The sequence below is a fragment of the Triticum aestivum genome, chromosome 5A (genome assembly GCF_018294505.1).
Source record: "Triticum aestivum cultivar Chinese Spring chromosome 5A, IWGSC CS RefSeq v2.1, whole genome shotgun sequence".
NCBI lineage: Eukaryota > Viridiplantae > Streptophyta > Magnoliopsida > Poales > Poaceae > Triticum > Triticum aestivum.
Genome location: NC_057806.1, coordinates 1,609,590 through 1,623,332, shown reverse-complemented (window position 1 = coordinate 1,623,332; position 13,743 = coordinate 1,609,590). Strand labels below are relative to the sequence as shown.

The window sequence follows — 13,743 nt, the reverse complement described above, 5'->3', positions numbered from 1 at the left end:
AGCAGTATTTTTTTGTTTGGTACTGTTGAGACGGAGCAGGGTTTGAACTGGGCTGTGGACCGTCTAGCCCAGGCTTATATTTTATGTTCACCATGTGACCAGCCCAGCTATTTTTTCTTTGTGAAAATGAGCCCAGTTTATTTTTTCTGAATATTCTCAATCCAGGCCTACTTATTTTTCTACGCCCTGATGGGCTGCAACTCTTTCAAGATGCCTGCAAATCTTGAAAGTAATATGAAATGGGTTGTAAATATAAAAACATATGACAAATTGACAATTACTTTATAATTTCTGAATTTTTTCATATTTTCAGATTTCTATTTCACTGGGCATTAACCTAATTTAAATATATCTTCAAAGTACTTTAAATCTGGCTCGACATTTCGGTATGAAAAATAGTATGGAACCCACAGAAACATTCGAAATTGGCCCTGGCCAACCAAAAAAACGACTGCAATAAATTGCATAAGAAGTTGCCATGAGCTATATATCTCTCCCTAATAATAAAGCACGGATTGAGTCTCTGGGTTCACCGTCGCGGCGTTTTTACAAAAGAGTCCAGGTTGTTTTAGGTAATAAACCCGGAGTACAATTTAAAGTTTGTGAACAGAGATAACGTTTCGTTCCAGCTTGGGCCTTTTCTAATGGGCCTGCAGAAAAACAATACGTATAGGACACAGGAGCACGGGCTCCTCAATGTGTACGGTAGCGCCGCCGCGCGCCCGTTCCTCTCTGGCGCCGCCGCCGCCGCCGCCCTGCTCTCGTTCCCCTCCCTATCCATCTCAATCTTCTCCGGTGCCACCACGATCTTCAACCTCCTGCCGCCGTATGTCTCCGATTTGGATCGGAGTCCGTGTTCCCCCAGGATAAGTGCTGCAACACAAATCCATGGCGTGCCCGACCCAGATTTGAGAGTGACTTGGCTGCCATTAGAAGGAGCCCTCGACCGGAATCTCCATTAAATCGCATCATATCGCAACTTTTGAAGAGTCGTCCAGGATCGTCTCAGCCGAGTTCGCCAGAAGAAAATCCGCCGCCCAAGCGTACTACACGTGAGCCCGAAGAACATCCCCTGCCGAACATGCTACCCCAGAGGTATGTACTAGCTTTTGCCAAATTATTCTATAAAATTTTCATCTACAATGTCAGAAAGTACTGCGCCCTTTTTCTGCAATCTTTGTATTTGTTCTGCTTGAAAAAATCTAGGACTGATCTGTCTGCCATTGTTCAGATCACATCTTCCTTTGCTAGAACACGTGAGCTGATTCCAACTTTGGCCTCAAGTTGCTCCCGTCGATGACAAGTGGTTAGTTTTATGGGGTTCACAATTGACTTTTTCAACTATAATACAATAGTCAGTGCATGAGACAGAGATAACTCATGTTGGATCGACACCTCCATATCAGAGATAACGTTTTTAATGGAGGATAATTCATATTCAGTTCTCCTCTCAATTTTGGTGTTGCCAAGCTTGATCTTTATCCATCTAACTGACTGAAAGTGCCTTCTAATCACTATTGAACGCATATGTTAGTTAGTTTGACTGTATACACCACACAAAAAGTAAAAAAATTCTCGAGAAACAAAAGGCACACCTATAGGATTTTTTTTCTTAACAAAATGTATTAATTTGACTATTTGAGTATAAAAAATGTGCAATCGCAATCTTGCTTTTTTCAAGGAAAACAGGGGACTGCTACGTACTCGATATGGATCGAGGCTAATTATTGATCTCCCAAGTTAAAAATATGAAAATAACTTTCATTTAGTAATGGATATATAGTCAAGAAAGGATGCCTTTCCCTAAAGATACAAAGCAAAATCATGTTCGTGTATGTCCGGCTGACAGATGAATCGATCTCCTTTCAAGTATCAACCCAACAACCTTCGTGTACGGGTCCATTGGCCTGCGTAGCACACATCCCTTCACTAATTCCATCAGTATCATTCTTAACAAGGTAAGTATGATTCCCTAATCACTGATTTTATTAATTGATCTTTGATCCTTCATCCCTAATGTCGTTATACCTTATTGATTCTATAAAAGATCTCAAACAGGAACATACCATTATTGAGGCTACAATTCCTATAACTTGCCTTGTCAATTTGATAAAATTACATGTGTGATGGAGGTTGTAACTTATTACGGTTTACATTGTCAGAATGATATCTGTGTCATCTCTAAACATATGTATATATTTGGTGTGCTGGATTTTCTGATGTAGATGCTATATAAGAGGAAGCTATTCGACAATCCTGCTCAAGTTGGTACGGATCAGACCGATTTTATTCAGTAATATGCTTGATAGATACAAGCCTCCCTCTTCTGCCCTTCTTTTCTCCATCCTCTACAGGTCACCAACACATGTGAATCGTTCTCGTCAAGAGCATGCTTGTGACATCATTACTATATGTGATGCACGGCAAAAGGATGTTGTCAGAATGTAAAAACACATTTAACCATTTCCTGTTTTTTTCCTTGCCCGTTTTCGCCGTCATATAAACTGCATCTCCCACTGTAACGGACAACCAAATTTGTTTTCTTAAAGGTTTTAATCATTTCTATTGCAGCTAAGTGTTCAAGTACAATCTCTAGCCAAGTTCTCTTTGTTGTTGTGTTGAATTTTGAGGAAAGGCGGCCAAGCAGCTCGTGGCATCTATGTCACGCCTGCTCTGCCGCTGCCTTGACCCGCCGACGACGTCGCCGGTTGAGCCGCAAGGTTGCAAGATCATCGTGGGGCCCATTGCATGGGCTCCGAGTATGCTTGATTGCCATGTCGGAGGCGAAGGTGCTAGAGCTTGGTGGCATGTTTGCATTTGTGGATGCATGAATAATTGTAAGGAGGCCGAAGCCAGCGCTATTACGGTTGGACTGAAGGAATTGTATAACGTATTCTGAGGCTCCTTGGTGCTGGAGATCGACTACGCAGTGGGGAAATGAGCTAGGGGCTGATTCTGTAAGCAGATCATTGCCGTGCCCAATTATTGTTGATATTAAATCTGCGCTGAGTATTTTTTAGGCATTATCACATCAGAACTGTCAAGAGGGACAAACAAGGGACTGGCTCATGAACCAGCCAATGACGCTAAAGCTCATGGAGACCTTGTGGTTGCGTATGGTGTCCCAGACCAACTCCATGATCAGCTCTGGAAGGAAAACAATGCAGCCTTGATGTCGGCCTAAGTTTTGATGTAATTCTAAAAAAAGATATTGCTTGCAGATAGGTTATACATAAACATGCATGTTGTAGGTCTGTTAATTTTAATTTTGAATACTGAGATCTATTCATATGCTTTCCTTACTCTTATGGCTAAAAAAATCCAGTAGACAGTGACTGAAATTTGTTAGTTTTACTCAACTTGCTGCTGCTTGATCAGTACTCAATCAGGCTGAGGGTGACCATGATAGCTGGTGTTGAGTAGGTATATGCATTGAATTTTCCGTTGTGCCAAGACTAACACATTAGAATCTTCCAATTTGGTGCTACCATATTTCAAAGTAAGAACACTATGATGCAAAGGAATCTTATTATGTAGCCATATGTAATCTCAATTTGTTGTTATGTATAAACTATGATAGGAGTAGGCCCATATAGTTGTGTATCCATTTTTGCCTTCTACTGATCTATGACAATGGGGATGTGCTGGACTAAGTTGTCGTTGCTATTGAAAAGCAAAGGAGTGGAACGCGCAATTTTTCAATCAGTGGAGGTTATCTTTCATATGGATTTTATTATTAAATTTTTAGATGTCTCATGTAACCATCTATTATGCTACTGGCAGTCCCTGTACATTATTTTTTATCTGCTCTAAAAAATTATCTTGGTTTATAAGCATCATACATTTTAATGTATAAGTAAGATTATGAGTTGATCCAGTGCCAAAACAATTCAGTTGAACATGTTTGTTCTAGCAGTTTTAGGCAACAATTAATCTGCATATGAAGTTTGATTCCATGTGAAGTCTATGATTGATTTTTCTGGGATTCTTCAGGTTTGATTGGTGAAGTTACATTCAGCAAAGAAGATATGTTTATTTGTAGGGAATTTTTGCAGTTACAATCCATCCAACCATATATAAGTATGAAATTCTCATTCTTTAACAATGTGTACATGGCCTCTACTCTGTCATGTGTTGAGAAAAGGCTGGGACATATATTGTTATTTGTATAATCTTACATTGTAAAATAGTTTGTGGTAACAAACATGTTAACAAGGGCGCAAATTTTTCTATACATACTTTCAGAAGTACTCCCTCCATTGTTAAATATATGACATTTTGGTAGTTTAATTTGAACCACCAAAACGTAAGGAAACAGAGGGAGTACTATTAACTTATTTGGCGGATTTCCCGAACTAAATCACTAATTTGAACCATTTATTTCTGAGCTACGGAGGAGAGCAAATATTATTCATGGTATATTGTAATTAAGATAGAAGCGTGATTTAATTGTAAAGAATACATGATAAGTATTTGCACCAATACAATATCTATGCCACTAGCTTGATTCTCGCACCTTGCATTTTTCCCGTTGCAACGCACGGGCATTTTTGCTAGTAATTATTAAAAAAAGAGGGAGTGGTCTGACTTGTGGGCCTGTTTAGTTGACGCGTATGCAAGATTTTTTTAGTTATTATATACGTCAACAAACGATTCTAGCAGACGTAACCGTTGGATGTCAATCCAACGGCCGTTGTGTTTCTTCAATCTCTAATTTTCTTGCTCCAGCCGCCAAAGCAGCGCCGGCGGGACCGCCTACTCCCGCCTCCCGTGGGCGGCTGTGCTGCCGCGCAGGCCTCAGCGCCCCCTACTACTCCTACCGCTGGTCAGGGCATCCCTCTACTCACCCACACCCCCTGTTATTATGCGGCGATGGCAACCTCACACCGCAGCCGAACCGGTGAACCCTCGTACTCCTCTCCGCGCGGGCTTCCACTGCCGCTCTTCCCCGGCTCCGCGTCGTCCCCTTCCTAGGCCTCACCATCGTCCACCGCCATGGTGCTCTCGGTGCGGCGTGGTCAATGTGGTCAATGACCGACTTCCATCGGAAGAGTACTGTACGTGGAGAGGCTGACAGTTGGGTCCACGACAGCCGCAAGGAAGTGCCTCCTTATTACGCAGAAAATAATTATTCCTCCACCTGACAGCAGGGACCCATCGGACGGGCCACTAGTATTTCGCGAAAAAAAACGTTTCCCCCTGACTGCTGGGCTCCACAGGACGGGCCACCGTATTTCGCGAAAAAAACATCCCCCCCCCCCCGCTGTTAGCTCAGACCCACTGGAAGTGCCTCATTACGCACAAAAAATGAATACCCCGCTGCTACCTGGGACCCACCTTGGTGGGAGGCTGACTTGTGGGCCTACTAAGTTGACTGGGACGGAGGCCTTTGTAAACTTTAGTCAATATATGAATGATTCTAGCTCCAGTGACAGTACGATCTCCATCCAACGGCCGTAGTGCCTCTTCCACCTCTGATCTTCTTGCTCCAGCCGCCCAAAGCAGCGCCGGTCGTGCCGCCTGCTCCTGTCAGCCATGGCCAGTTGTGATGCCGCGGAGGCCTCATTGCCCCCTACTACTCCCATCGCGGGTCAGGCCATCCCTCTACTTACCCACATCCCCTGTTATTCTGCGGCGGCGACATCCTCACACCGCAGCCGAATGAGTGAACCCTCATACTCCTCTACGCGTGGGCTTCCACTGTCGCGTCTTCCTCGGCTCCGCGTCGTCCCCTTCCTAGGCCTCGCCGTCGTCCACCGCCCTGGTGCTCTCGGCGCGGCGTGGTCAACGTGGTCAAGGAATGGCTTCCATTGGACGTGGACTGTATGTGGAGAGGCTGACAACTGGGTCCACGGCCGCAGCAAGGAAGTGCCTCCTTATTACATGCAAAATAATTGTTCCTTCACCTGACAGTGGGGACCCACCGGACGGGCCACCATATTTCGCGAAAAAAACATTTCCCCCTGACTACTGGGACCCACCAGCTACATCTTCACACGCAAGGAAGTGCATCCGAAAAAAACGATTTGCCCCCTGACTGCTGGGACCCACCAGCTACATCTTCGCACGCAAGGAAGTGCGTTCGAAAAAAATGATTCGCCCCCCTTACTGCTGGGACCCACCAGCTACATCTTCGCACGCAAGGAAGTGCGTCCGGGCAAAAAAAAACGGTTCCCCCCTGACTGCTGGGACCCAGCAGCTACACCTTCACACGCAAGAAAGTGCGTCCGGGCAAAAAAACGATTCACCCCCCTGACTGCTGGGACCCACTAGCTACATCTTCGTAGGTAACAAAGTGCCTGACAGTCGGGACCCACCTGGTTGAAGCGTACGTAGCGTTGTCATTCTGGTCGCGAACTTGTACATACATATATACTGGTCGATGAAGAGGCGTGCACGTGTCGTAGTAGAGGCACATACGTGTCGTAGTAGAGGCGCGCACGTAGCATGTACACGTACTACATGGGCCAGGGTGCAAGAAAGAAAATACGGCCACGTACGTACATACGGGCAGGGTCTCGAACGTCTACTCGCGCATACGTACGGCCAGGGATCGTGTACATGGCTGGGTCGAAACGGAGAAACAACGTCATCGTCGTGTTCATGGGGAGGCAACGGAATGCGTCGAGTTCATGGGAAGGCAACGGAATGCGTCGTGTTCATCGGGAGGCAACGGAATGCGTGGGAGCCAACCGGTTGGGTCGGAACGGAATGCGTGGTCATGTTCATCTGGAGGGCTTGGACGGAACATGCAATGGAAACGAGGCCTGGCATACCGCAAAACGGAGGAAACAGCCTTGTGTTCGACCGGCCACGTTCGAAACGGGATCCTGTTCATCGGGAGGGGTCTGGCGTACCGCAAAACGGAGGAAACAGACCTCCTACGGTCGAAACGGGGGTCCTGTTGATCGGGAGGGGTGTGGCATACCGCAAAACGGAGGAAACGAACTTGTGTTGGAGCGCTACGGTCGAAACGGGGGTCCTGTTGATCGGGAGGGGTGTGGCGTACCGCAAAACGGGACTCCACGGTATACTGTTCATCTCCACCGTCGACCTCCTCCAGCCTCCACGGGCTACCGTCGACCTCCACCAGCCTCCACGAGCTCCTGTTCATCCAGCCTCCACCGCGCGCTACTCCACCGGCTACTGTTCAACCACCCCTCCACGGGCACCCTTCCACCGTCTACTATTCATCCAGCCCTCCACACCACGGGGTACTATTCAACCACCCATCCACGGGCACCCCTCCACCGTCTACTGTTCATCCAACCCTCCACATCACGGGGTCCTGTTCATCCAGAGGCAACGCCACCGCTCACTGTTCATCCAAACCCCCCCGCAACGCTCACTGTTCATCCAATCGATCGCCTTCAGTTAGCAGCAGTAGCGAAGCAATCACTCGATCGGGTTCAGTTAACAGCCATCGATCGATCGCTCGGGTTCAGTAACGCGTAGCCTGCAGGGCAATCGCTTGGGTTCAGTTAGAGCCCAACGCCTCGCTCAGGTTCAGTTAGAGCCAACGCCTCGCATACATGCGCGTACGTGTACGAGAGAAACGTGCATTGCTCGGCCCCCGACCTCCCACCGTAACCGGGAACTCCCCGAAATTTTCCTCCCCCTCGCTTCTACCACGGTTTTTTTTCGTCATGGCCGGCCCAAAGAATGTCATGCAGCCGCGTCTCTGGCCCGCCCAGGATGAAAAGCCCATTTTCTTTCATGATTTTTTGTCATAGAAGTAGGAGCCCACCACATCTATGATGATACGGGTTTTGTCACAATTATCGTCATAGAAGTGTCATATGTATGACAGGAAAAAAATTCGTTCTGCCAAAAATGTCACGGATGTGTCTTTTTTTCTGTAGTGGAGGGCGACGACGGGGGCGGCGGAGGGCGACGGCGATGGCGGCGGGGGGCGGAGGGCGACGGCGACGGGCGATGATGTCTACTACACAACCTTCTTCTTGTAGACGTTGTTGGGCCTCCAAGTCTAGAGGTTTGTAGGACAGTAGCAAATTTCCCTCAAGTGGATGACCTAAGGTTTATCAATCCGTAGCAGGGGTAGGATCAAGACGGTCTCTCTCAAACAACCCTGCAACTAAATAACAAAGAGTCTCTTGTGTCCCCAACACACCCAATACAATGGTAAATTGTATAAGTGCACTAGTTCGGTGAAGAGATGGTGATACAAGTGCAATATGGATAGTAGATAATAGTTTTTGTAATCTGAAAATATAAAAACAGCAAGGTAAGTAATAATAAAAGTGAGCGTAAATGGTATTGCAATGCGTTGAAACAAGGCCTATGGTTCATACATTCACTAGTGCAAGTTCTCTCAGCAATAATAACATAATTGGATCACATAACTATCCCTCAACATGCAACAAAGAGTCACTCCAAAGTCACTAGTAGCAGAGAACAAACGAAGAGATTATGGTAGGGTACGAAACCACCTCAAAGTTATCCTTTCTGATCGGTCTATTCAAGAGTCCATAGTAAAATAACATGAAGCTATTCTTTCCATTCAATCTATCATAGAGTTCGTACTAGAATAACACCTTAAGACACAAATCAAACAAAACCCTAATGTCACCTAGATACTCCAATGTCACCTCAAGTATCCGTGGGTATGATTATACGATATGCATCACACAATCTCAGATTCATCTATTCAAACCAACACAACGTACTTCAAAGAGTGCCCCAAAGTTGCTACCGGAGAGTCAAGATGAAAACGTGTGCCAACCCCTATGCATAGGTTCATAGGCGGAACCCGCAAGTTGATCACGAAAACATACATCAAGTGAATCAATAGAATAACCCATTGTCACCACGGTTATCCCATGCAAGACATACATCAAGTGTTCTCAAATCCTTAAAGACTCAATCCGATAAGATAACTTCAAAGGGCAAACTCAATCCATTACAAGAGAGTAGAGGGGGAGAAACATCATAAGATCCAACTATAATAGCAAAGCCCGCGATACATCAAGATCGTACCACCTCAAGAACACGAGAGAGAGAGAGAGAGATCAAACACATAGCTACTGGTACATACCCTCAGCCCCGAGGGTGGACTACTCCCTCCTCGTCATGGAGAGCGTCGGGATGATTCAGATGGCCACCGGTGAGGGATTCCCCCCCTCCGGCAGGGTGCTGGAACGGGTGTAGATTGGTTTTGGTGGCTAGGGAGGGTTCTGGCGGCGGAACTCCCGATCTATTGTGCTCTCTGGAGGTTTCAATATTTATAGGATTTTTTGGCGTAGGTCTCACGTCAGGGGGGGTCTTCGGGTTGTCCACGAGGCAGGGGCCCATGCCCAGGGGGTGGGCACGCCCCCACCCTTGTGGGTAGCGCGGGACTCTCCTGGCCTAACTCTTTTACTCTGGGGTCTTCTTTTGGTCCATAAAAAATTGTCAAAAATTGACACGTCAATTGGACTCCGTTTGGTATTCCTTTTCTGTAAAACTCAAAAAGAAGGAAAAAACAGAAACTGGCACTGGGCTCTAGGTTAATAGGTTAGTCCCAAAAATCATATAAAATAGCATATAAATGCATATGAAACATCCAAGGTTGATAATATAATAGCATAGAACAATAAAAAATTATAGATACATTGGAGACGTATCAGCATCCCCAAGCTTAATTCCTGCTCATCCTCGAGTAGGTAAATGACAAAAACAGAATTTTTGATGTGGAATGCTACCTAACATATTTCTCTAATTAATTATCTTTATTGTGGCATGAATGTTCAGATCCATAAGATTCAAGACAAAAGTTTAATATTGACATAAAAATAATAATACTTCAAGCATACTAACCAAGTAATCATGTCTTCTCAAAATAACATGGCCAAAGAAAGCTATCTCTACAAAATCATATAGTCTGGCTATGCTGTATCTTCACCACACAAAATATTTAAATCATGCACAACCTCGATGACAAGCCAAGCAATTGTTTCATACTTTTGATGTTCTCAAACTTTTTCAATCTTCACGCAATACACGAGCGTGAGCCATGGACATAGCACTATAGGTGGAATAGAATGGTGGTAGTGGAGAAGACAAAAAGGAGAAGATAGTCTCACATCAACTAGGCATATCAACGGGCTATAGAGAGATGCCCATCAATAGATATCAATGTGAGTGAGTAGGGATTGCCATGCAACGGATGCACTAGAGCTATAAATGTATGAAAGCTCAACAAAAGAAACTAGTGGGTGTGCATCCAACTCGCTTGCTCATGAAGACCTAGGGCATTTTGAGGAAGCCCATCGTTGGAATATACAAGCCAAGTTCTATAATTAAAGATTCCCACTAGTATATGAAAGTGACAACATAGGAGACTCTCTATCATGAAGATCATGGTGCTACTTTGAAGCACAACTATGGTAAAAGGATAGTAGCATGCCCCTTCTCTCTTTTTCTCTCGTTTTATTTTATTTTATTTTATTTGGGCCTTTTCTCTTTTTTATGGCCTCTTTTTTCTCTCTTTTTTATTTTTCGTCCGGAGCCTTATCCCGACTTATGGGGGAATCATAGTCTCCATCACCCTTTCCTCACTTGGACAATGCTCTAATAATGATGATCATCACACTTTGATTTTCTTACAACTCAAGAATTACAACTCGATACTTAGAACAAAATATGACTCTATATGAATGCCTTCGGCGGTGTACCGGGATGTGCAATGACTCATGAGTGACATGTATTAAAGAATTATGAATGGTGGCTTTGCCACAAATACGATGTCAACTACATGATCATGCATAGCAATATGACAATGATGGAGCGTGTCATAATAGACGGAACGGTGGAAAGTTGCATGGAAATATATCTTGGAATGGCTATGGAAATGCCATAATAGGTAGGTATGGTGGCTGTTTTGAGGAAGGTATATGGTGGGTTTATGATACCGGCGAAAAGTGTGCGGTATTAGAGAGGCTAGCAATGGTGGAAGGGTCAGAGTGCGTATAATCCATGTACTCAACATTAGTCATAAAGAACTCACATACTTATTGCAAAAATCTATTAGTTATCGAAACAAAGTACTGCGCGCATGCTCCTAGGGGGATAGATTGGTAGGAAAAGACCATCCCTCGTCCCCGACCGCCACTCATAAGGAAGACAATCAAAAAATAAATCATGCTCCGACTTCATCACATAACGGTTCACTATACGTGCATGCTACGGGAATCACAAACTTTAACACAAGTATCTCTCAAATTCACAACTACTCAACTAGCATGAATCTAATATCACCATCTTCATATCTCAAAACAATCATCAAGTATAAAACTTCTCATAGTATTCAATGCACTTATATGGAAGTTTTTTTATATCCCTCTTGGATGCCCATCATATTAGGACTAATTTCACAACCAAAGCAAATTACCATGCTTTTTAGGACTCTCAAAATAATATAAGTGACGCATGAGAGTTCATCTATTTCTATAAAATAAAAACCACCACCGTGCTCTAAAAAGATATAAGTGAAGCACTAGAGGAACAACGAACTACTCCCAAAGATATAAGTGAAGATCAATGAGTAGTCGAACAATTATGAAACTATATGAAGACTCTCTAACATTTAATAATTTCAGATCTTGGTATTTTATCCAAACAGCAAGCAAAACAAAATAAAATGAAATGACGCTCCAAGCAAAACACATATCATGTGGCGAATAAAAATATAGCTCCAAGTAAAGTTACCGATGAACAAAGACGAAAGAGGGGATGCCTTCCGGGGCATCCCCAAGCTTAGGCTCTTGGTTGTCCTTGAATATTACCTTGGGGTGCATTGGGCATCCCCAAGCTTAGGCTCTTGCCACTCCTTATTCCATAGTCCATCGAATCTTTACCCAAAACTTGAAAACTTCACAACACAAAACTTAACAGAAAACTCGTAAGCTCCGTTAGCGAAAGAAAACAAAACACCACTTCAAGGTAATGTAATGAACTCATTCTTTATTTATATTGGTTTTAAAACTAATGTATTCCAACTTCTCTATGGTTTATAAACTCTTTTACTAGCCATAGATTCATTAAAATAAGCAAACAACACATAAAAAACAGAATCTGTCAAAAACAGAACAGTCTGTAGTAATCTGTAACTAACGCAAACTTATGGAACCCCAAAAATTATAAAATAAATTTCTGGACGTGAGGAATTTATCTATTAATCATCTTCAAAAAGAATTAACTAAGTATCCCTCTCCAATAAAAAATGGCAGCAATTCTCGTGAGCGTTAAAGTTTCTGTTTTTTACAGCAAGATCAAAAAGACTTTCCCCAAGTCTTCCCAACGGTTCTACTTGGCACAAACACTAATTAAAACATAAAAACTCAATCATGACTGAGGCTTTATAAATTATTTATTACCAAACAGGAACAAAAATAAAATTGGGTTGCGTCCCAACAAGCGCTATCGTTTAACGCCCCTAGCTAGGCATGATGATTTCAACGATGCTCACATAAAAGATAAGAATTGTAACATAAAGAGAGCATCATGAAGAATATGACTATCACATTTAAGTCTAACCCACTTCCTATACATAGGGATTTTGTGATCAAACAACTTATGGGAACAATAATCAACTTGCATAGGAAGGTAAAACAAGCATAACTTTAAAACTTTAAGCACATAGAGAGGGAACTTCATATTATTGCAATTCCTACAAGCATATGTTCCTCCCTCATAGTAATTTTCAGTAGCATCATGAATGAATTCAACAATATAACTATCACATAAAGCATTCTTTTCATGATCTACTAGCATAGAAAATTTACTACTCTCCACATAAGCAAGATTCTTCTCCTTCGGAATAGTGGCAGTATCATAAGAGACTCGAATACTATAAATTGTTTCCACATCAAAAGAGTAATGTTCAGAAAAGGGGTACTCATAATCATGAAAAGTTTTATAAATATAATCATCACTACTTTTTATAGCATACGTGTCATCACAATAATCATCATAAGTAGCAACTTTGTTCTCATCATAATCGATTGAAACCTCTTCCAAGATAGTGGAATCATCACTAAATAAAGTCATGACCTCTCCAAATCCACTTTCATAATTATAATAATAAGATTCAATATCCTCCAAAATATTGGGATCATTATTTCCTAAAGTTGACACTCTTCCAAACCCACTTTCATCAATATAATCATCATAAGTAGGAGGCATGCTATCATCATTATAAATTTGCATATCAAAACTTGGGAGACTAAAAATATCATGTTCATTAAACGTAGCATCCCGAAGCTTGGGACAAACATTAATTGCAAAAAATATATTCTCAAAAACATCATCTTGATCAAACATAGCATCCCCAAGCTTGGGCCTTTTCATATCATAAGCATAATCACTCTCATCATCAATAGTATGGATAGCACCAATAGTATAGCAATTATCATATTCTTCCAAGCAAATGCCAAAAAGATTTTCAAGATCATAAGAGAGTATCATTATCTTCCCAATCATAATCATCACAACAAGCAATAGGCATAACGAGACCATCATCAAGTGCATCATCTTCCACAAATTTATTTTCATGAGGCACAACAGTAATAGGAGCAGCATTATTTGGGAGAGATATCTTTTTACCTCTATTCCTTTTTATTTTCTTCTTCTTTACCACATCATGCGTGGGTTCAATCCTCTTTTTGGAGCTCCTTATTAATGAGATTGGTTGAATAGAAGGCTCCTCCTCGTTACCTAATTCATCATAAGAAATAATAGGAGGAT

The 13,743-nt window shown here is 43.0% G+C and overlaps 1 long non-coding RNA gene across 1 annotated transcript; it reads left to right on the top strand.

Annotated features, from left to right (window-relative positions):
* Positions 1 to 655: 655 nt before the first annotated feature.
* Positions 656 to 2,827, top strand: LOC123106251 (uncharacterized). The gene is made up of 3 exons (XR_006451251.1): positions 656 to 1,095; positions 1,232 to 2,444; positions 2,572 to 2,827. It is a non-coding gene; the product is annotated as an uncharacterized lncRNA (long non-coding RNA).
* The last annotated feature ends 10,916 nt before the right edge of the window (positions 2,828 to 13,743 follow it).